At 43.6% G+C, this 20,625-nt stretch overlaps 1 protein-coding gene across 7 annotated transcripts in view; it reads left to right on the forward strand.

Annotated features, from left to right (window-relative positions):
- The first annotated feature begins 5,989 nt into the window (after positions 1-5,989).
- EIF4G3 (eukaryotic translation initiation factor 4 gamma 3) overlaps positions 5,990-20,625 on the forward strand; it is a 314,444-nt gene continuing 299,808 nt past the window's right edge. For 4 of the 7 annotated variants that reach the window (XM_053898871.1, XM_053898863.1, XM_053898875.1 and 1 more), the window contains exon 1: positions 6,480-6,631. The gene's annotated coding sequence lies outside the window, so the exon portion shown is untranslated. Of the gene's footprint in view, positions 6,105-6,452; positions 6,632-20,625 lie in introns of those variants that run through there. The other 3 variants (XM_053898880.1, XM_053898879.1, XM_053898881.1) reach the window with 3 other exon arrangements.

Here is a 20,625-nt window from a genome sequence, read left to right on the forward strand (position 1 = left end):
CAGGCACGAATCTATAACCTAGAGACATACCAGTGAAGAAAACAGACAAAATCCTTCCTCTTTTAGGGATAACATTCTAATGCAGAGAGATAGACCATGAACTCATAAATACGTAAAGATCACGAGTCAGATGGTGACAGGTGTAATGAGGGAAATGCAAGCAGGCTGGGGAGTGCTGGGGATGGGGGTGGGTTGCTAATTTACATGGGATGTCTGGGAAGCCCTCCCAGATAAGGTGACATTTGAGCAGAAACATGAAGGAAGTGAGGGAATGTGCAGTGCAGCTATCCCCAAAACAGGTAATAGGAAGTGCAAAGGCCCTGAGGTGAGAGTGTGCTCAGTGTAAAGGTACATCAAAAAGGCCAGTGCATAGGAGAGAAGCTCAGAGACGTAAAGGTGAGGGTTGGGAGATAGAGCTCATGTAGGGCCTTGTAGGCCATTGGATAGATTTTTGCTTTCACTCAAACTAAGCAGAGAAGACAATGCTCTGAGCAGAGAACTGGCATAATCTCAATTTTTTTTAATGTAAGTAATTATGGGGATTACTTAACTGGTAGGTCTAGTTACCTCTCTCTCTCTCTTCCCCATTAGATGTGGCATCATATTCCTCTTAGGATCCCAGCATGAGGCTTGGCACATAATTGTCACTCAAAAAATGCCAGTTACATGAATCCTGAAGCTCTCCTGCTCCAGAGGCAGGCAGGAGAGGAATGGCCAAAGCTTGAAGTGGGAAAAGGCAGACTTCTTTTTTTTTAAATTTTTTTATTTAAAAAAAAAATTTTTTTTTTTAACGTTTATTTTTGAGACAGAGAGAGACAGAGCATGAATGGGGGAGGGTCAGAGAGAGGGAGACACAGAATCTGAAACAGGCTCCAGGCTCTGAGCTGTCAGCACAGAGCCCGACGCGGGGCTTGAACTCACGGACTGCGAGATCATGACCTGGGCCGAAGTCGGCGGCTTAACCGACTGAGCCACCCAGGCGCCCCTTCTTTTTTTTTTTTAAATGTTTATTCACTTTTGAGAGACAGAGAGTGAGTTGGGGAGGGGCAGAGAGAGAAGGAAACAGGATCCGAAGCAGGCTCCAGGCTCTGAGCTGTCAGCACAGAGCCTGACTGTGGCTCGAATTCACAAGCTATGAGATCATGACCTGAGTGGAAGTCGGACACCCAACCAACTGAGCCACCCAGGCGCCCTGGTGGCAGACTTCTTAATGGGAGAATGGTACCAGCGACAAACCCCTTGGCCTAGCAGTGAAGAGAGGCCAGAGTTTCAGTCTCTGTTCTGTGGCTCACTTGCTGTGTGACCTTGAAAAAATCCTTTCCTATCTCTGGGCTCTATTCCTAAAACCAGAACACTGGATAAGGTAATCTCTAAGGTATTTTCAGTCCTGCCTAGACTCTATTATAATACTTGAAAAAAAAAATCATGGTAAACTACAAATAACATAAAGCTTACCATCTTAACCACTCTGTGATCATACTTTTGGCTCCTTCTTGTATCCTGGCAGCTGGCAAGGCCTGTGATCACTTCCAGCAGTAGCTGAGCAAAGGAGAGCCATCCCACACACTGTGGGCAAAGGGGCAGGACAACTTGGTTCCAGAAGTGAGAATGGCAGCAAGTTAGAGAAGCTGCACCCTGCTCTGGAGGGAATAGGGAAGGAATTAAGCTTTGTGGAGGTGCTTCTGAGGCCCTAGGCTCTGGTGATGCTTGGCAGCTCCTTTCAGTCTTGCTTCTTTAGAGTCCCCCCACCCCCATCATTTTGCAAATGGCCCAGAGAAGTTAGGAAACTTGCTTAAGATAGTACAGCCAGTCTGTAAGTTTAGAATCTAGATGGGTCTTAAAGTTTATAACCTTCTCAAGGAACCACCACCTTCACATGGCACCCTACCACCGGGCCCTGTGATGTTTTGAAGGACCTTCTGGCACAGCTATTCACTGAAGAGCATTCATGACCAATTATGAACATGTTTACAGTACAGGGAATAGGGCAAACTATTTCTTTACTTCTCTCCTTCCACCCACGACCACTTCACGTGGGTGCCCTCAATTCTCTCCTTCCTCAGCCTTCAATTCTCCTTTTCTATGTTTTTTAAAAATATTTTTTTTAATGTTTATTTATTCTTGAGAGAGACAGAGAGGGGAGGGGGGGCAGAGAAAGGGGGACAGAGGATCTGAAGCAGGCTCTGAGCTGACAGCACCAACCCCCTGTGGGGCTCGGACTCATGAACCACGAGACCATGACCTAAGCTGAATTCAGATGCTCTCCTGACTGAGCCACCAAGGAGCCCCCCTTTTTGTTTTTAAACCTTCTTGGTCTCCCATCTCTAGGTCTTAACTCACTAGGGTCTAGATCTTGGATCACCAAGGTTCATGCCCAGCTCTACCCTTGTCAGGCCTTGGTGTTTGCATGTTGTTGAGCCGAACAGCAAATAATATATAAACCCCTCTGTGTCTACTAAGATGGCTTCTGTTGGCATAACATGGCTTGTCTTCATGCTGAAAGGCCAGTCCCCTCCAGGAGGAAAAATGAAAGGGGGAGAGAACGCTAGCTTGTAGCACTGTTTTCAAAAGTTTTCAATTAAGAAGTTAAGGGGCCCTCCTGAGCCCAATCTTCATTCAGAGAAATAGCAGTGACCCCACATGATAACAAATAAGCAAAACTCCATCACCCAGCCATATGAGATATATTAGCCAAATCTTCACCTGTCTGCTGGCTCTCTGAACGAGGATGGAGAGATATATTTATTCTGGGGGGTGGAATGCTGGTCTGTGACAGAGGGAGCATGGTGGGCTCTGGGAATAGCAGAAGTCAAAGGTACAACACTCCTCTTGTGGGCTAGCGGTGTCTGCTCCAGGACATTTTTGTCCTGTTTTCTCTGTACAGTGAGGCCTAGCCTGGGCTCTGGGATACCCAGGATGCCAGGGTAGCATGAAATCCTCTGATAATTCACAATTATCCTAGCCTTCAGCAACTTTCGCATCCTATTTATTGAGTGCTAGATATGCAGGATATTTTAAATGACTAAGAAACATGTCCAACAATTATTATGAGCCAGGGACTGGACTAAGTGCTTTGTATTTGTTGCCTTATTTCTCATAATAGGAGGTAGAATCTGTTTTACAGATGAGAAAACCGAGGTCTGGAGAGGTTAAGTGATTTCTTCAAGGTCATACAGCTAATAAAAGGCAGGGCTGAGGGGCGCCTCGGTGGCTCAGTTGGTTAAGTCATGATCTTTGGCTCAGTCATGATCTCACAGCTCTTGGGTTCGAGCCCTGCATTGGGCTCTGTGCTGACAGCTCAGAGTCTGCAGCCTGCTTCGGATTCTGTGTCTCCCTCTCTCTCTGTGCCTCCCTGGCTCGCACTCTGTCTTGCTCTCAAAAATAAATAAACATTAAAAAAAAAAAAAAAAAGGCCGGCCTGAGAATCAAACTCAGGTAATTTGATTCCAATGGCTGTGCTTAGTTGCTTAACAGAGTGTCCTGAGAACTAAGCATCCACTGCTTTGGGAGCCTTGCTCAGTCTGGGCAGTGAGAAAAGGCTGCCTGGAAGGGGTGAGGCCTGAGCCAACCAAGAGGAGCAGGAATGAGCCAATGGGCTAGGAAAGAGGGTGGTTTGGGGTTATAGGTAGTAGGAGCTGTCTGCAGACAGGCCTTGGTGCAGGGCGGGGGTGGGGGGGTGGCGGGAAAAGGAAAATGGCTTTGTCTGCTGTAGACCACTCCAGATGTGAGTGGCAGGATGGAGGCAGGGCCCAGGTCACGATGGATCTCCAATTTAGACTGGATCCTGAAGACAAAGGGGGAACCTTGGAGGGCCCTTAGCAGGCAAGTTCACAAAAGCAGCTGTGCGTGTCGACGTCTCCCACAGTGGGGAGGTTGCTATGTTGAAGGAAATGTGGCATACCAGACCTGGAGTCAGATGCCTTGGGTCTGAATACCAGCCTTTCTACTTCAAAGTTATACAGGTTGCTTTTACCGGTCTTTGAGCCTCACTTTCTTCATTTGTAAACAGGATAGAAGAACACCTGATATAGTTGTTGAGGGGAGTAAAAGTCTAAGTGAAATGTGTAGCAGAGTTGTATCCTGGGCACATAGTAGGTGTTCAATAAATACTAGCCACTCCGTGTGAGAGGGGAGGTGCTGAGTAGAGCCATGCTTTTGGATGAAAGAACACTCCACCTTTTTTTTACTTTGTTCTCTGTAAGGCTCACCTCATTGCCTGGGGCCAGAATCTTATCAGAGACTTTTACATTATTTTGCCCAAGGTCTTTCCGGTTTTAAGAGAGATAATGCTCACAAAGTGCTTAGCACAGATCAGGCACACAGCAATCACCTGATGCTTATAGCTGTGATTAAGTTAGAAAATGAAACTAGTTTAGAGAATAGCAACGAAGCAATTATCAGTTATCTACTGTAAATAAGAAGAAGCCCAATTCTTTCCTGGGAACAGGTTTTGATTGGGGAAGGAAGTCTGAGATCTCAGAACACGGAGGGAGAATCTGGGTGAAATGAGCAACATGGGAATTTTTCCTGGAGCCAGTCATACCTGGGGAAGAGCAGAAGATCCAATTCTAAATCACCGGGTATAACAAATCCAAATGGTTTAGGATTCCAGTGTATGAAGTAACTCCTGTCTTCCAGTCTGGAGATGGGGGATGAGGCATTTGGAGCTAGCAGGGACTATCAGGAATTAAACACCCACTATGTGTAGAGCTTTATGTGAATTGGGGGGATAAAATAAAGGAGGGCAACAGGAGCAGTGTAGCAGGAGTCATAACCAAATTCGAGTTTGGACTCTGTCAACTACACCTGTCCAGGTGACTTTGGGAAAGTCTCTTGTCCGTTTTGAGCCTCAATTTTCTCAGCTCTCCTGTTGTGTGACAGTATTGAGCCTTTCTGAGCTTCGGTTTCTTTACCTGTAAAATGGGTGCTGTCTATTTAACAGGACTGTATGAGATAATGAATATGAAGTGCTCTGTGCCTGGTAACCATTACTGCTGGGATCATTCCGTTGATCCCTGAGATTCCTTTCCACTCAATCACCTGTGCCGAGGACAAGGCCCCTGCCTTGGGGTGGCATGTGCGGGGTGTGGGTGGGCGGTCTTGGTCGGCCCTGTAGGAAGAGAAGGACAAGTGTCACCGTGGCATAGGCCACTGCAGAGCTGCTGCTGGTCGAGGGGCGCTCCAGTCATGGGGCAGGCCTTGGAAAAATCCGTCCACAGAACCCCCGGACCAGGCTGCTGATTAGATGAGGGTTGCATCAGGTCCTCAGGCAACTTGGGAGTCAGCAAGGGTCTTCCAGAGGAAGGTGGAATTCAGATCCAGGCTTGGCTCTGCCCCTTCCCAGATGGGTGACCTTGGGCCAGTCACTTTTCCTCTCCCGGCCTCAAAGTGCTCTGGAAGCGAGGCTCCTCATTCCGCTTACCCCTCAGAGTGTACTAGGGCGAAGTGACACAATGGACGCGAGCTGCATTAGAGGCCAGCGAGTGCTACTTATTATGCTAATAGATGCACGCAGCGGGTTCCTTTCCAGCGGTTTCACTCTGGTTAAGCGGTTCCTTCCACTGTAACCGAGGTTTCTCGCCTCGCTGCCTCCCGCCCCTGCGGGCAGGGCTCTGCGGACCGCAGGCTCCAGGGGCCGTTGCCATTGTTCTTCGAGGCTGGGCGGCAGGGGAGGGTTCTGGCGGACCAGACCTCGCCTTTGGTCTCTGCCTCCAACCCGCACCCCCGCGGCGGCGAGCCTGGGAAGCCCCTCTCGCCGATCTTTCCCGAGGACGCGAGTCAGCCCCAGAGCTCTCCCGAACGGCGGCCGAAGACGCCCCCGAGCGTCTCCGAAGAATCCCGACCGCTCTCAGTCTCCGGAAAGAGCCGAAGGCGCTTCCCACCCTCGGCCTCCCGAGCCTCTCCGAAAAGGCCCGAAGTTTTCCGAGCGGCCGTCCTGCCGGACTGCTGGAGGCGGCCGCAGCGCCATGTTGGATGCTCTGCTCGTTGAGTGAAGAAAATCCGCCGGCATCGCCTGAGCCCCGCTACCGAGAAGGGCGCCGCTTCCCCCGGGGAGGGGGATAAAGACCCCCCGCCGCCGGCCCATGAGGATATTGCCGTGAAAGGTCCGGTCTCTCCGCCTCCTGCCCCCGCCGGGTCCGGCCCCCCCCCCTGGGGTCGCGTTGTCACGGAGACCGGCAGCCGGTGGTGCTGGCCCGCGGGGCGGCTGCTGCTGCCGGCGGCGGCGGCGGCGGCGGCGGCGGCGGGCGTGTGTGACCGGCCCCGGCCCCCTCCTCCTCCTCCTCCCAGACTCCCCCCGGCCCCCCGCTCCCGCCGCCTCCCCGGGTCTGCCCCCATCCCGCCCCCCCCGCTGCCCCCGGCCCCTGCACCCCGGCGCGCCCGGTCCCGCTCTGGGGGGGGTTGGTGGCTTCGCTTTGCCATGAGTTTACCGCAGAAACCGGCTCTGAAATCAGGCTCAGCGGCTGCAGCAGGAACCGGACCCGGCACCGGAGCGGCGGCGGCGGCGGCAGCAGCGGTACCGCCTCCTCACCCGGCGGCAGCAGCAGCGGCGGCGGCAGCGGCGGCGGCGGCGGCGGTAGCGGCCCCCTCCTCACCCGAACATCAGGGCCCTCCAGACCCAGGCGCCCCAACAGTATCCTTTTCACCTTCCTGCCGGCCCTTCGGCTCCTCGCCACAGCCCAGGGGGCCCGTGGCTCCCCGGGGACCCTCCTGCCGGCTGCCACAGTCCAGCCAGGGAAGGGGCTGCCGCCCGAGTCCCCGCAGCCGGGTGGGCCGGAGCTTTTGGGGTGCCCCGGCGGCAGCAGCACTTTGGGGGGGGGGGGGGCCCTGGACCCTCTGCAGTACTGTGAAAACTAGCTCCGCTCGGCCCGGCCTCTGCAGCCCTTCCCTTTTAGAGCTGGGGGACCCTTCCCCCTCCTCGCCTCCCCTCCGCCTCCCCCTCCTCGCTCCCCCCCCACCCCCCCCTCCGCCTCCCCCTCCTCGCTCCCCCCCACCCCCCCCCCCGCCTCTCCCTCCTCGCTCCCCCCCCCGCCTCTCCCTCCTCGCACCCCCCCCCCCCGCCCCCCTTTATTAGGCCGAATTTGCTGGTGCCTGGGACCAGCCCTGCGGGGAAGGCTTTTCTGATTGTTGTGAGGACTACACCCTCCTCCTCCTCCTCCTCCTCCCTGCTCCCCCCCCTCCTCCACCACCACCACGACCTAGACGACCACCTCCTCCTCCTCTTCTCCCTCCTCCACCACGACGTCGTCGTCCTCCTCCTCCTCCTCCTCCTCCTCCTCCTCCTCCTCCTCCACCTCCTCCACCATCTCCCTTTTGCTCCCCCTGCGGCGGGGCCTGGTGGGCTTCCCTAGTTATTATTAGTAGATAATAAACTTTGTTGGTAAATTTCCTGTTTGAAACTAAGCTCAGCTCGTTTCTGAGGTAAGTTGGATTTTAAATCTATGGTGAAAATGTACAGAAAGCACCCCCTCTGGCTAATGTTGTTTAGTGATGGGGGGGCGGGTTGTGATGTGGTTTGTGGTGGAACGCGATCTGAGGAGGAAATGTTACACCGGACGCTTCCCTGTCTTTGACCTTTTTAAAGGAAGAGGAAGTTAACTGACATTACCCATCACCCTCAAAAGTCTCACTTCTTGGAAGGCTTGCGTTATGATGGATATTTTTAAAGACTTTAATTTCCTTTTCTTAGGCCTGATGTCTAGAGGGGATCAGGGCTCCTGGAGGAAATTCTAGCATTGAATGTATCTAATTTCATGTTATTTACTCGATTGTAGAATTTTTGGACAGCTTTGATTGAAAAGACTTGATGGCGAGGTATTTTAGTCAGAAACTAGCCGGTGAAGGTAAAGCGATGAATTGATGAATTCCACGGAGATTTAGAAAGGTATTACCTACCTGAGAATAACATTTCATCATGCACCTGCCATCCCCATCCGTTGTATTCGTGTAAATCAATAAATAACCATTGGATGTTAGATGTGTTGTGTTTTTGTATTTGTGTCATTTTGTGTTTGACTTCCAGAGAGGGTAGGGCGTTAGAGCGTATAACTGCTGTGAAGTCCACAGATGATTTCACAGTCCGTAGTTTGACTCCTGCCTGTATCGATTGCTTTGAGAAGGGAAAGGTATCTCCCTTCTGGAGTCATTTCAGGTCATCCTTTTGGTTTCTGTCAAGTGTCGTTTTCTCTGTTCTCTAAATATTGTTATTCAATCCAGGCAGTGTGGTGCAGAGTAAAGATAAATTCCGTTCCAGTGTGATGTGTGTACTGATTTCATAATGTTTTTAATCTGCATGATTCTGTTCAATTAAGAATTTTTCACGGTTGAGAATGCTAAGTGATACCTTAGTGTTGCTCATGGAAAATCTGGTTAGTTTTGATCAGTATCCCTAGTTGCTTTACTTTAGGAAAAAAAAGATTGGCTGATTTGCCTGCTTCAAGGTGGAGCTCAGTGCTGGATCTGTTGAACATATCTTCATTTAGTGAGTTTGAATTCCTTTCTAATTTGTCTTTTTTTTTTTTTTTTTTTTGGTCTTGACTGCTCATGCGTGGTTAGGGTTATAAGCTTATGTACCATACCACCAAAGTAAACTCTTCAGTCCTAAATTGGAGCTATTTTGGCAATTTAGCATTGAAAGGAAGCCCATAGTGTTCTTGATGTGCAGAGTGATAAGTAAAGGACCAGTGCTTGGTGAATTTGGTGGTGGTACTTGGACACAAGGAGCTGCGACTCAGATGTTTCAAATGTGCTTTTTCTCAAGGCATTTCACAAAGAAAGGACTTATAAAAGCTCTGAGTTGGTTGCAACATGAAAGTAGTTACTAATACTGCAACAATTGTTAAAGGGCATAAATTTAAGGTGTAATTTCCAATGGAGAGGATTCTTAACGCCTGTTTGTAGTAATAATGAGGTAGTTGATTTTATGTGGCTTTGCGTTTTTGCTTTGCCTCATGTCAGAAGAAATTAAAATTCTTGATGTATTTCACAGTTCTGTTATCTTTTTGCTTTATGTGCTGCAAGGTTTCGGTTAGTAAAATCTAAAAGCTCGTATAGTAAGTGAGGTATAGGTTACGTTTCATTAGAACAAAACGATGAAATGTTATCCATGGTAGTGGGGAATTGGTTAAAATGGATCCAAATAGAGCAGTGCCGCTTTTCTACCCTGAGGGAGTGTGGGAATTTGTATCTGTTTGAGGAGAGTGGCCATTATGTGATAAATTGACACGCACGGAAACTTTGATACTGGGGTGAAAGCTGGAGTTGCTCTTTCTATGGCTTGGTTAGCTCTCCAGTTCCTCAAAACATATGGGTGCAGTTGTGTTCGAATTGAATTAATAAGTTCATGTAGTATTTTAAATTTGTAAAAATACTGAAAGGAGATTCACCTGACAAAGTGTCCTTCGTTTGTACTTAGTGTTCAAGTGACAAATCAGAAATGAAGGGAAATGTTGGCAGTAATGAATTTGAATATAAACCGGGACCTGCTCAAGTAGGCTTTGTTCTTACATGGCAGGCCCAGAAAACCACTGCAGGTACAGGCCTTTGACTGCAAAGAGGCAGGGATTGGGGCTTGGGAAGGAATGGGACATGATGAAGGGTGGCAGGGATGAAAGGATAAGCCCTGCTGTGGAAAGTGCTACTGGTGAGGCAGGAAGATGCTTAGAGTTTTTATGACACAATCCGATATGAATAGTTTATGAAATTGGCACTTAAAGATACTTGCCTTGAGATATGCTCAACCCACCTTCCTCGTATGAGCTTCCCAGAAGCTCTGTTGAGCATCTTAAAAGTGATTCTTAACCTTTTCTGGGTAACAAACAACTTTGACATTTTTGATGAAAGCTTATAGACCTTTCCACAGAGACTGTTGCTTACATTTTCAGGGGCTTCTTGGACCTCCCCTTAAAACCTAGTCCCTTTAGATGGAAATTGCTTACCCTTCAGATAGTTAAAGGTAAATGAGTTTGGATTTAGGTGCCCAAATAGTTCTGACTTAGAACAATTTTGAGTCTGTTAGGAATACACAGTGTTCTATTTATACGGAAAGACTTCAGGGTGTCATTTCTCCCAGAGCTGCTGACACTTCTGGGGAGTCTAGTTACTGTTTTGGGGCAGCCAATTTGGTTAAAAAAATCAGGGCAGTGGGTTCTTTGAAGGAACTAGATTTGGTAAAGGCCTCTGGCAACCCCAAAATGACATATTTTAAAAACAAGTATGCCCATTGGCTTTTTGTTTTGTTTTCTGTGTTGATTTTCAGTTTTGTAGGTTGAAGCCAGTAACATTTGTTTTTTTCTCTTTTTTGCTTCTTTACCAAAGTTAGATCTGAGTAATAATAATAGTATTCATTTATTGAGTGCCTACTCCTCTAGGTACCATGCATGCATGGTTTTACTTAATTCTCACAAGAATCTTTACGAGGTAGGTAGTGTCTCAGTTTTATAGATGAGGAAACTGAAGAGCAGAGAAGTTAAATAATGTTCCCAAGGTTGTCCATCTAGTAATTGGTGGCCCGCAGTTCAGACCGTGGTATGACTAGCTCCAAAGCTCACAAGCGTCCTTTCTACTGTGCCACGTTCCTTCTTACCACGTCTGCATGTGAGAGTGGGAAGTAGCTAGGGGAAGGTCTGTATACAGTAAAGAGGCTCTGTGGAGTAATCTAGACTGCCATGATACTGTATCTTGTTTTAATTAGTTCATAGCCACGTACTGCTAGACAAGTAGGTTATCTGTACCTCACTGGGCCTTGCAGCATAAGAATAGGCCTGCCTCATTTGACTCCATGCCTGTTTCTGCTTGTTCAGAAGTTAGCAAGGCCTCCAGCAAAATACCATTGTAACTAGCAACTAGAACTCTTAACTCAGGAAGCGGCCAGCAGTCTCTCTATTCCTAAGCCCCACCACCAACAAAGATGGATGTGTGGTCTTAAAGGGCAGATCCTCTTCCAGGAAGAAGAGGGGGAGATTGATGCAAGATGATGCAGAAGGAAGAACGTGACTTAGACGCCGGAGTCACACTGGCTCTTGCCTCCGCCGCTCCTAGGCTTACAAGTCTTAAAGTGTGGTATTTTCTGTCAGACGGAGATGAAACCACTTAAAGACTAATGATATGTTGGTTTTCCACATTGGGGTTTTTGATAAGATTTTTACAAAAAGTTCTGTTGCTAAAAAATATTTGAAAACCATGTTTTGTTATTTTTGTTCTTTTAATGTTTATTTAGTTTGAGAGAGAGCTTGCTTGGATGCAAGCAGGGGCGGGGCAGAGAACAAGAGTTGGATGCTTAACTGACTGAACTACCCAGGCGCCCTGAAAACCATGCTTTAAATCATAATAGGGTTGCCACATTTTAGCCATTTATATTGGGGACTTAATGTAAGTGGCAGGTTTTAAAATGCATTTGTTCTTTTTTTGAGCACCTACTGTGTGCCAGACTCAGTGCTATGCTAGATCTAGGTTTGAAAAGCTTTTGCCTTCAAAGAAGTTGGTCCCGACAAGTGAATGACAATACCATGAGGCAAGTACCTTCATAACTCTGCTGTAAGAGCTTACTTAGTCTTATGAAAAGGAGGAATTAGAGCTTAGAAGAAACTGACATCTAAGCTACATTAGAAGAATTGAGTAAGAATTACCTGAGGTGTCAGAGCTTTCTCCTGCCAGCTGACTTTTGCCAATTCCATTGCTGTTGCTGCTGCATAGAACTTTAGTAAATGGATTTCAGTCACGTTTCATGTTTTTAGCAGGAGCAGAGAAGCTGGAGGAGGCAGCCCAGAACATGGTAACCAAAACACAGTTGCCACAGATTCAAAGTATCTTCTGCACCATAATCTGAAGAATTAGAGTATGAGAAGATACATTTCAGATCTGATCTCTGTGGTTGGTCCTTTCCTAGTCTCCTTCCCACTCCTCCCATAATACCTCCCTGTCCTTTTGAAACTAGATTTTGACCTGGAAACAGTACCAGCTAGCTTTGAAATATAAGTAAATTTAGCTTGATGTGTTGAGAAGTGTACCTGATTTGGAGTTAAAAAAAAAATCTGGATGTGAGTTTGAGTTTTCAATTTTTATAGAGGTATTATCCTGGAATAGTCACATAACTGCTCTAGGCATCAGTTTCCCTTTCTCTAAAATGGAGGAATTAGAATAGTTTATTAAGTGACTCTCTTGAATTACAGTGGTTTATAAGTCTGAAGATTATGGTGTGAGGTTTGTTTTGTTCTTCCAAGTAGGTAGGAAGGATTTGTAGAGACCTACTAATGGATTCTTTGTCTGATGGTCAGTAACATGTTTCTGTGGTGACATATTGACATTAGAAGCATGCTAGCATGGATCATGCGGAGGGCACCTTGCTTATATTAGAAGTCTCTGGTTTGGGGCTTATTAAAGTTAGATTTAGGGGCGCCTGGGTGGCTCAGTTGGTTAAGTGTCGGACCCTTGATTTTGGCTCATCACGGTTTGTGAGTTTGAGCCCTGCATTGGGATCTGTGCTGAAGTGTGAAGCTTGCTTGGAATTCTCTCTCTCTCCCTTTCTCTGCCCCTCCTGTGCGACCTCTCACTCTCTCTCTCTCTCTCTCAAAATAAATACATGAACTTTAAAAAAAAGGACTATATTAAACAAAAATAAAGTTAGAATTAGACAGACTGAAATGCCTCTGTGACTTCCTTATCTTCGCCTCTTGTGACAGCAAAGATTGTATGATGACTTGAGACCATAAAATAAGGTGGCCATGGCCGGATGCTGGCTGGCTCTCGTTGATGATAACAGGTAATTCATTATGAGGTATAAGGGAAAGTAAATTTTGGAGTAAACTCTTGTGATGAGACACGATCTATTTTTATTTTAGGAATAATACTCCGATCTAATATAATAGGAGACTGTTTCAAGCAGTGTATACATTGCAGCTGAGATTTACATCGATGAAGTATTGCAAGATCCCAAGCTACTTCTGAATTCTCAAATGGCTCCTAGTTCTTTGGCTTGCTGCCAACCAGAGGGAGTTTTTGAATCTTGTAGCCTCAGCTGAAATGTGAGATAGTTTAAACTGTTTTAAGTACATTTGAAATTTGTCAGTTTTTATGACCTTTATTAACTAGTAGCAGTTTTGTACTTTTTCAAGCCCATGTGTGTTCCCTCTCATGAGATTCTAAATTTTATCAGTAGAATGTGAGGTCCCTAAAGGCAGAGACTTTTGTCAGTTTGGTTTGCTGTTGAACTGCCAGCACTTGGAGCAGTCTGTGGCAGATAGGAAATCTGTAAATGTTTGTTGAAATGTTGGTTAAGTTAGTCTGGGGATCTGTTTTAGGATAAGTTTTAGGGCTAATATAGATGGAACCACAAGACTGCCCTAAAATTGTTTTGTGCTGATACGTAATTGATAATAGTTCCATAATTTTATTTGAGATGGAATAACATGGACCCAGTTTACAAAGTCATCTAATTTGGTTGAGTTGCCTTTGAAGAATAGATACATGTGATTAGGGTTGGTAGAAGGCCAAAGAGGAAAAACATTTATAGTTAAATGTTACTATTACAAATTTTGTTTTATGATTCTACGAGTAACATAATCAAATCAGGAAATTAAAAAATATGGATAAGTAGAAAGTCACTCATAATCTTAGTATATAGAGACAACCACTGTTAACATTTTGGTATATTTTTTTCTGTACTTTCTTCTTTTCCTTTTTTTAAAAAAATTTTTAAAAGTTTTTATTTAATTTTGAGAGAGACAGAGACAGAGACAGAGACAGACTGTGCAGGCAAGCAAGCAGGGGAGGGGGAGAGGGAGAGAGGAAGAGCCCCAAACAGGCTGCGTGCCAACCCTGGGCTCGATCTCACAAACTTCGAGATCAGGACTTAAGCAAAATCAAGAGTCAGACTCTTAACCCACTGAGCCACCCAGGCTCCCCTTCTATACTTTTTTCTATGGACTTTAAGGGGCTTAAATTCTGCCCTTTTTTTTTGTAACATAACTTGAGGTCAAATTACATATAAAGGCTTTTTTTTTTCAATACTTGACAATTTTATTGTTAAAAAATGACACATATATATGTGTGTATATATATACGTATGTATACATACGTGTGTGCATATGTATATGTGCACGTATATATATATGTATATATATAGTTTTGTATCTTATTTTATTTAATTCTCCACCAGCAGAAAAGGCTTTTTGGTTGGTTTTCTTAATTTGGAATGAATTATTTTTTGTTCTTTGGCAAGGTTTTCTTGAGGATACTCTTTTACCTTTGATTTGTACTCAGAAGGTAGGACTGTACATTAGAAAGATAAGAGCTGAAACCTTTATCAGTAAGTCAAATGTTTTTGAGTTACTGTGGCCAAAATGTTTTGCATTATTTATAACATTAAATTTGATGTAACTTCACAGGTTTTTTTTTTGCTCCTACAAATATGTACATTTTTTAACCATCCTTTTGAATTCATCTTCATGTATTCAAGCATATTAAACTAAAACAAGAAAAAAAAAAAAAAAGACTGGTGGCCAAGGTGGTATTTACTCCAGATAGTTTTGGAATGTATACATGCTATCATGATAGCTCCTTTAATTGTTTTTCAGGAAATGTTGATGTTACATAGAGTGATTGGAAGGAAGGAGGAAAGGAGGAAAAAACAATAAGGGATTCATGTGGGGTTAGAGAACTTGAACAATTTTGGAATGACAGGACGGGGGGGTAGGGGAACAGGGTGGCGGTAAAGTAAATACAGCCAATTTTGAGCCAGAATACAGCATTTTTAAAAAACATTTATTCACCTTAGAGAGAGAGAGACAGAGTGCAAGCAGGGGAGGGGCAGAGAGAGAGGGAGACACAGAATCTGAAGCAGACTCCCGGGGAGCTGACAGTGCAGAGCCTGACATGGGGCTCAAACTCACAAACCGTGAGATCATGACCTGAGCCAAAATTGGAGATTTAACACACTGAGTCATGCAGATGCCCCCAGAATACAGTATTTTACAGTGAGAATGGAAAGGTAGAATAGAGAGGGATGTAAGAAAGGGTGGGAAGACTCCTGGCTTTTTCTAGACTCCAGAAAATAGCATATAAGAGAAAGAATTTGAACTGAAAGGTGAATTTAAAAAATATTGGAAACAAGAGTTTAAGACTATGGTCAGGGTTTGGATGGGCAGAGGGGAGTGGATTGTGGTGAGTGAGCAATCAGCTTGAACAAAGGTTTGGGCTTGAAATAAGCATGCTGTATGCTGGGTTGTGAGAATCCTTATTAGTGTGCTTGGAGTGGAGGGCTCTTGTGGTAGAATGCTTGAAATAATGGATCCACGTGTTAGAGGGCTTTGAATCATAAGAGAAGGTTAGGGGCGCCTGGGTGGCTCAGTCGGTTGAGCCTCCGACTTCGGCTCACGTCACGATCTCGCCGTCTGTGGGTTCAAGCCCCGCGTCGGGCTCTGTGCGGACAGCTCAGAGCCTGGAGCCTGCTTCGGATTCTGTGTCTCCCTCGGTCTCTGACCCTCCCCCGTTCATGCTCTGTCTCTCTCTGTCTCAAAAATAAATAAATGTTTAAAAAAAAAATAAGAGAAGGTTAGGCTTCATTTGTGGGAAAGAAACCGTTACTTTTTTTTTTTTTTATGGCTTTATTGAAACACAGTTTGCATACCACACAAGCCACCCGTTTAGAGTCTACCATTCAGTAATTTTATGTTCACAGAGTTGTGCAGCTATCACCAAAATCAATTTTAGAACATTCTCATCACTCCCAAAAGAAACCCATTGGACTTCCCATTTCCACCTCCCTAATTCTGCCTGAAGCAAATACTAATCTGTTTTCTGCCTCTCTAGATTTGCCCATTCTGCATATTTCGTATAAATGATACAGTATAATATGTAGTCTCTTGTGACTGGTTTCTCTCACTTTGCATAATGTTTTCAAGGTTCATCTGCATTGTAGTATGTTTCAATACTTTTTTTCAATTGCTGAATACTGTTCTGTCACATTTATTTATTCATTAGTTGGTGGACATTTGGGTTGTTCACCTTTTTGACTATTACGTATAGTTATGCTATGAATGTTTAACGTGGATATATGTTTTCATTTCTCTTGGGTATATACTTTGGTACAGTTGCTAGGTTTTATAAGGTAACTCCACGTTTAACATTCTGAGAAAGTGCCAAACTTTTTCCAAAGTTTGTGCCATTTTACATTCCTACCAGCAAAGTATGAGGGTTGCAACACTTGTCATTATCTTTTTTTATTATAGGCCATCCTAGTGGGTGTGAAGTGATACCTTATTATGGTTTTGATGGCTAATGATATTGAGCATTTTTTCTTGTGTTTAGTGGCCATCTGTCTTTGGAGAAATGTCTGTTCAAATCCTTTGCCCGGTTTTTAATGGGTTTATTATTGAGTTGTTAAGAGTTCTTTATATATTCTAGATCCAAGTCCCTAATCAGATATAACATTTACAAATATTTTTTCTCATTCAGTGGGTTGTCTTTTCATTTTCTTGATAGTGTCCTTTGATGCACAAAAATTTTTAATTTTGATTAAATCAAATTTATGTGTTGTTTTTTTTTTTTCCTTTTGTCATTTGTGCTTCCTTAGTGTGTGTGTAAGAAGGCTTTCCCTAATCCAAGGTCATGGAAATTTACTCCTTTGTTTACCCTAAGATTTTTACAATTTTAGCTCTTACACTGAGGTCTTTGATCCATTTGGAGCTAATTTTTTGTGTATGATGTGAAGTAGAGGTCCAGATTTATTCTTTTGCATGTGACTATTCAGTTGTCTCAGTACTATTTGCTGAAAAGAGCATTCTTTGAATTGTCTTGATGCTTTGTCAAAAATCAATTGTATTTCTTTTGTTTCTGTTTTTTATTTATTGGGAAACTGACATGATGGAAACAGTGTTTTTGAAGATTTGTTGAGGTGTGAAAGTTGGAAGATTTATTTATTTAAGTAATCTCTCCACCCAGCGTGGGGCTTGAACACCCAACCTTGAGATCAAGAGTTGCTTGCTCTACTGACTGAGCCAGCCAGGTGCCCTGCCATGTGCAAGTTGAAATAAGGAACAGGAAAGATTAAGAGACTAGGAATGACATCACAGAAATACATTTAAGGTTTTATCATCTATTAAATGCTTGAGATTTTGTGAGGTGTGCTATTTATGAAATATGACTTATTGAAGAAATGAATTTTGATCATTTCCACCTCTTGTATAATGCCTAAAAAAACAGAAGAGCTACTCAAAAGAGATTTTGCCTATCTTTATTATTAAGATAAATTCCTATTAAGCAGTGATAGCTTTGTGAAAAATAACATATGGGCATTTGACTATTTTGCTGTGCTGGGAAGAATTGAAATTGTAAGTTACAAATTCTTGGGTTATTTGTATTATTGTATTTCACATAGGATATTCGTTCTGCCTAGAGCATTTATATAAGTTTCAAATTAAATTTGATTTTGTATTTATTAGGTTATACCCTCAGGCTATTCTAATGTGTATATTATTATAAAGAAATAAAATTGGGAAATACTGCTCACCTCTTGTCTAATAGGATCCTTTCTGCTATTCAGGAAAAGACCACATTAATGAGGCTTTTTGTAACCTTTCAGGTCTAATAAAAATGGTTTTGGACAAAGATTTTCCACAGTCACACAATCTCACACACACACACATACACGCAAAGTCTCTTCAGTGACTTGAACTATTACGGTGTGGGAATGGGGTTGCTTATTTTTTAAGGTTTTATCTACTTTTAAGTCTTATAAATTGTTATGTATATCTTTAGCTTAGCTCATTAAATACGTGAAGAAAGTGTATCTTAATTACCGATGGAAAATTTTAATGACCTCAAGTACCTGATTAATATTGTTGAGACTTTGAGGCTAATATATTCATCTGATACTTACAATATTACATTGTTGATCCTTTTTAGAAGTATAAGAATTTGGAACCAGTCCAACTTCCTGAGGTAGCTGCTGTTTCAAACGCAGACAGCAGAGTACTTGACCTTAGCTTAATATCTTTTACGTTGTGACTGGGTGAGTATACTTGAATGTGGTACATTTTAGGTAAGATAGTGAAAGCTGAATGCTGCTCTGGAAAGTCAGTGATTTTATTTTATTTTATTTTATTTTATTTTATTTTATTTTATTTTATTTTATTTTATTTTATTTTTAACATTTATTTTATTTTTTAGAGAGAGCATGAGCGGGGGAGGGGCAGAGCGAGAAGGAGACCAAGAATCCAAAGCAGGCTCCAGGCTCCAAGCTGTCAGCACAGAGCCCGAGGCGGGGGTTGAACTCATGAACTTTGAGATCATGAACTGAGCTGACTGAGCCACCCAGGTGCCCCTTATTCTTGACTTTTGAAAATCGTAATTAAAAGATACAAGCATATAAGCATGTACTGGCTTATTTTCCTTTTATGCAGTCGTCTTTGGGGATCTTTGGTGTACCTTTCTGGTCCGGTCTCCCGGGGGCATTTGTTCTGAGCTTGAGGGAGATGCCTCTAACTTGCCAAAGCATCAAGTTAGTACAGACTCAAGTTGATTTGATATTTTTAATAACAGTAACCACTTTGACTTAAGATCTCCTTTCTCCTGTAATGGTCCTGGTTTGGATGGTAAATTATACAGTCATCCTATCTAGTAACCTTTATGTAGAGTTTAGAAAATTAGGAGTCTTTATGCTATTTCTAGGTATGTCATTGATATTTTGTGAAGCAGCAAAATACCTTATATCCTTTCATCTAATGGTTTGTATTAGGTCTTTTAGTTATAAAGGCCTTTGACATTAGCATGTGAACTAAATAGGAGCAAGGTATTGTCAGCCTCTTTAAAAAAATGAAACTTTATTTGAACTTAATTAATTAAAGATTTTATTTTTGAGTAATTGCAACACTCAACATGGGGCTTGAACTTACAACCCCAAGATCCCAAGAGTTACATGCTCCACCAGCTGAGCCAGCCAGATGCCCCGAACCCTGAATAATTTAGACTTAAAGAAAACTTGCCAAAATAGTAGTAGGAGTTCTCTTACATACCTTGTCTCCTTCCCCTAATGTTAACATCTTCCATAACCATATTACAGTTATCAAGCACAGGAAATTAACAGTGATACACTATTAACAAACTGCAAACCTTATTATAATTTTTACTGGCTTTTCCACTGTTCCTTTTCTGTTTCAGCATCCCACATTGCATTTGGTTATTATTTCTCCTTAATCTCCTTTAGACTGTAATTGTTCCTTTCTTTATTTAATCATTTATTTATCAAACACAGAGTCTCGGTGCAGAAAGTAAGTCTACCCATGCTTTTCATTAAATTGAAGGCTTTGGTCTGTTCATAAAGTTAGCATTTGTGAAAATTAGTGTCAATGATAAGGGTATTTGTCTTCTAGAATCGTATTTATGAAAGTAGCTTATTTACTTTTCAGGTGAAGGCTCAACTGAAGGGAACAGGATAACTAGTAATGGCAAGGTTAAGATGCTCAAGGGAGAAGGAAAAATGTAATGAAATCTTGAGAAAAGAGAGAAGTAGAAAGGGGAAGGGAAATAGCATTGTTTTGATTCCACATATTAAGGTAATAGTGCCTGATGCTTGGTACATATACAATAATTATTTATTAAATGACCAAAGGAACAAGTGTTTATTAAATAACAGCATGTGCTAGTTGTTGACAGAGATACAAAATAAACCTGATGGGGCCTCTGCCTCTTAGGTGCCCTTACTCATTTAACAGATGGAAGTAAACTGGACATGTTTGGAAATAAGGAGATGGAGGTCAGACGAGCAGAGAGGGCTAGACAAATCTGTGGAAATAGAAGCATAACAGAGAGTCCAGAGGAAAGCAAGTGTTCTTAGTAGTCGACGCAGTGTCTGCTGATGTGAAGATGGCGAAGCTACAGAAAAGACGAAGAAGCTGCTGAGGGGAAAGAGGAGAGAGAACTCCCAAAACAGTCTTACAGCTTTCCAGATTTGGTTTCCACTGAGCTATAGAGACAGGAGAAAGTGATACTTAATATGTGAAAGGTAGCCTTTTGGTTTAAACTCTGAACTCTGCCTGTGTAATTGTTGCTACATTCAAGGAAGATTGGAGACTGAAGAGAAATTCTTTCCAGTGTTTCTTTGCAAGTTTAAATTAGTCCTGGGAAGGCTTTGGTTTGGGTAGTTACATTTGTCTATACTTTTGCCTATTTTCTATAATAACCACATATTTTATAATTTAAAACAACCTTTAAAAACCTTTAAATCACTTACTACCTGCCTTGGCTGTTTATAGGCTGCTGTTGGGATTCTGGGCAGCAGTTACAAAATCATCACTTTAAATCTACATGTTTTGGGAGTGCCTGGGTGGCTCAGTTGGTTAAGTGTCTGACTTCAGGTTATGATACTTCTGTTCGTGGGTTCAAGCCCTGTTTCGGGCTCTTGTGCTGACAGCTCAGAGCCTGGAGCCTGCTTCAGATTCTGTATCCCCCCCCCCCACCGGCCCCCCCCAGCCTCTTGCTGCCCCTCCCCCACTTCGTGCTCTGTCTCAAAAATAAACATTAAAATTTTTTTTTAAATCCACATTTTTTTTTTTTTTTTTTTTAAAGTAAACTCTAAGCCCAGTGTGGCACTCAGACTCATGACCTTGAGATCAGGAGTTGCATGCTCTACCA

Source organism: Panthera pardus, unplaced genomic scaffold, assembly GCF_024362965.1.
Source record: "Panthera pardus isolate Hobbes unplaced genomic scaffold, ASM2436296v1 HiC_scaffold_11, whole genome shotgun sequence".
In the NCBI taxonomy this organism is placed as follows: domain Eukaryota; kingdom Metazoa; phylum Chordata; class Mammalia; order Carnivora; family Felidae; genus Panthera; species Panthera pardus.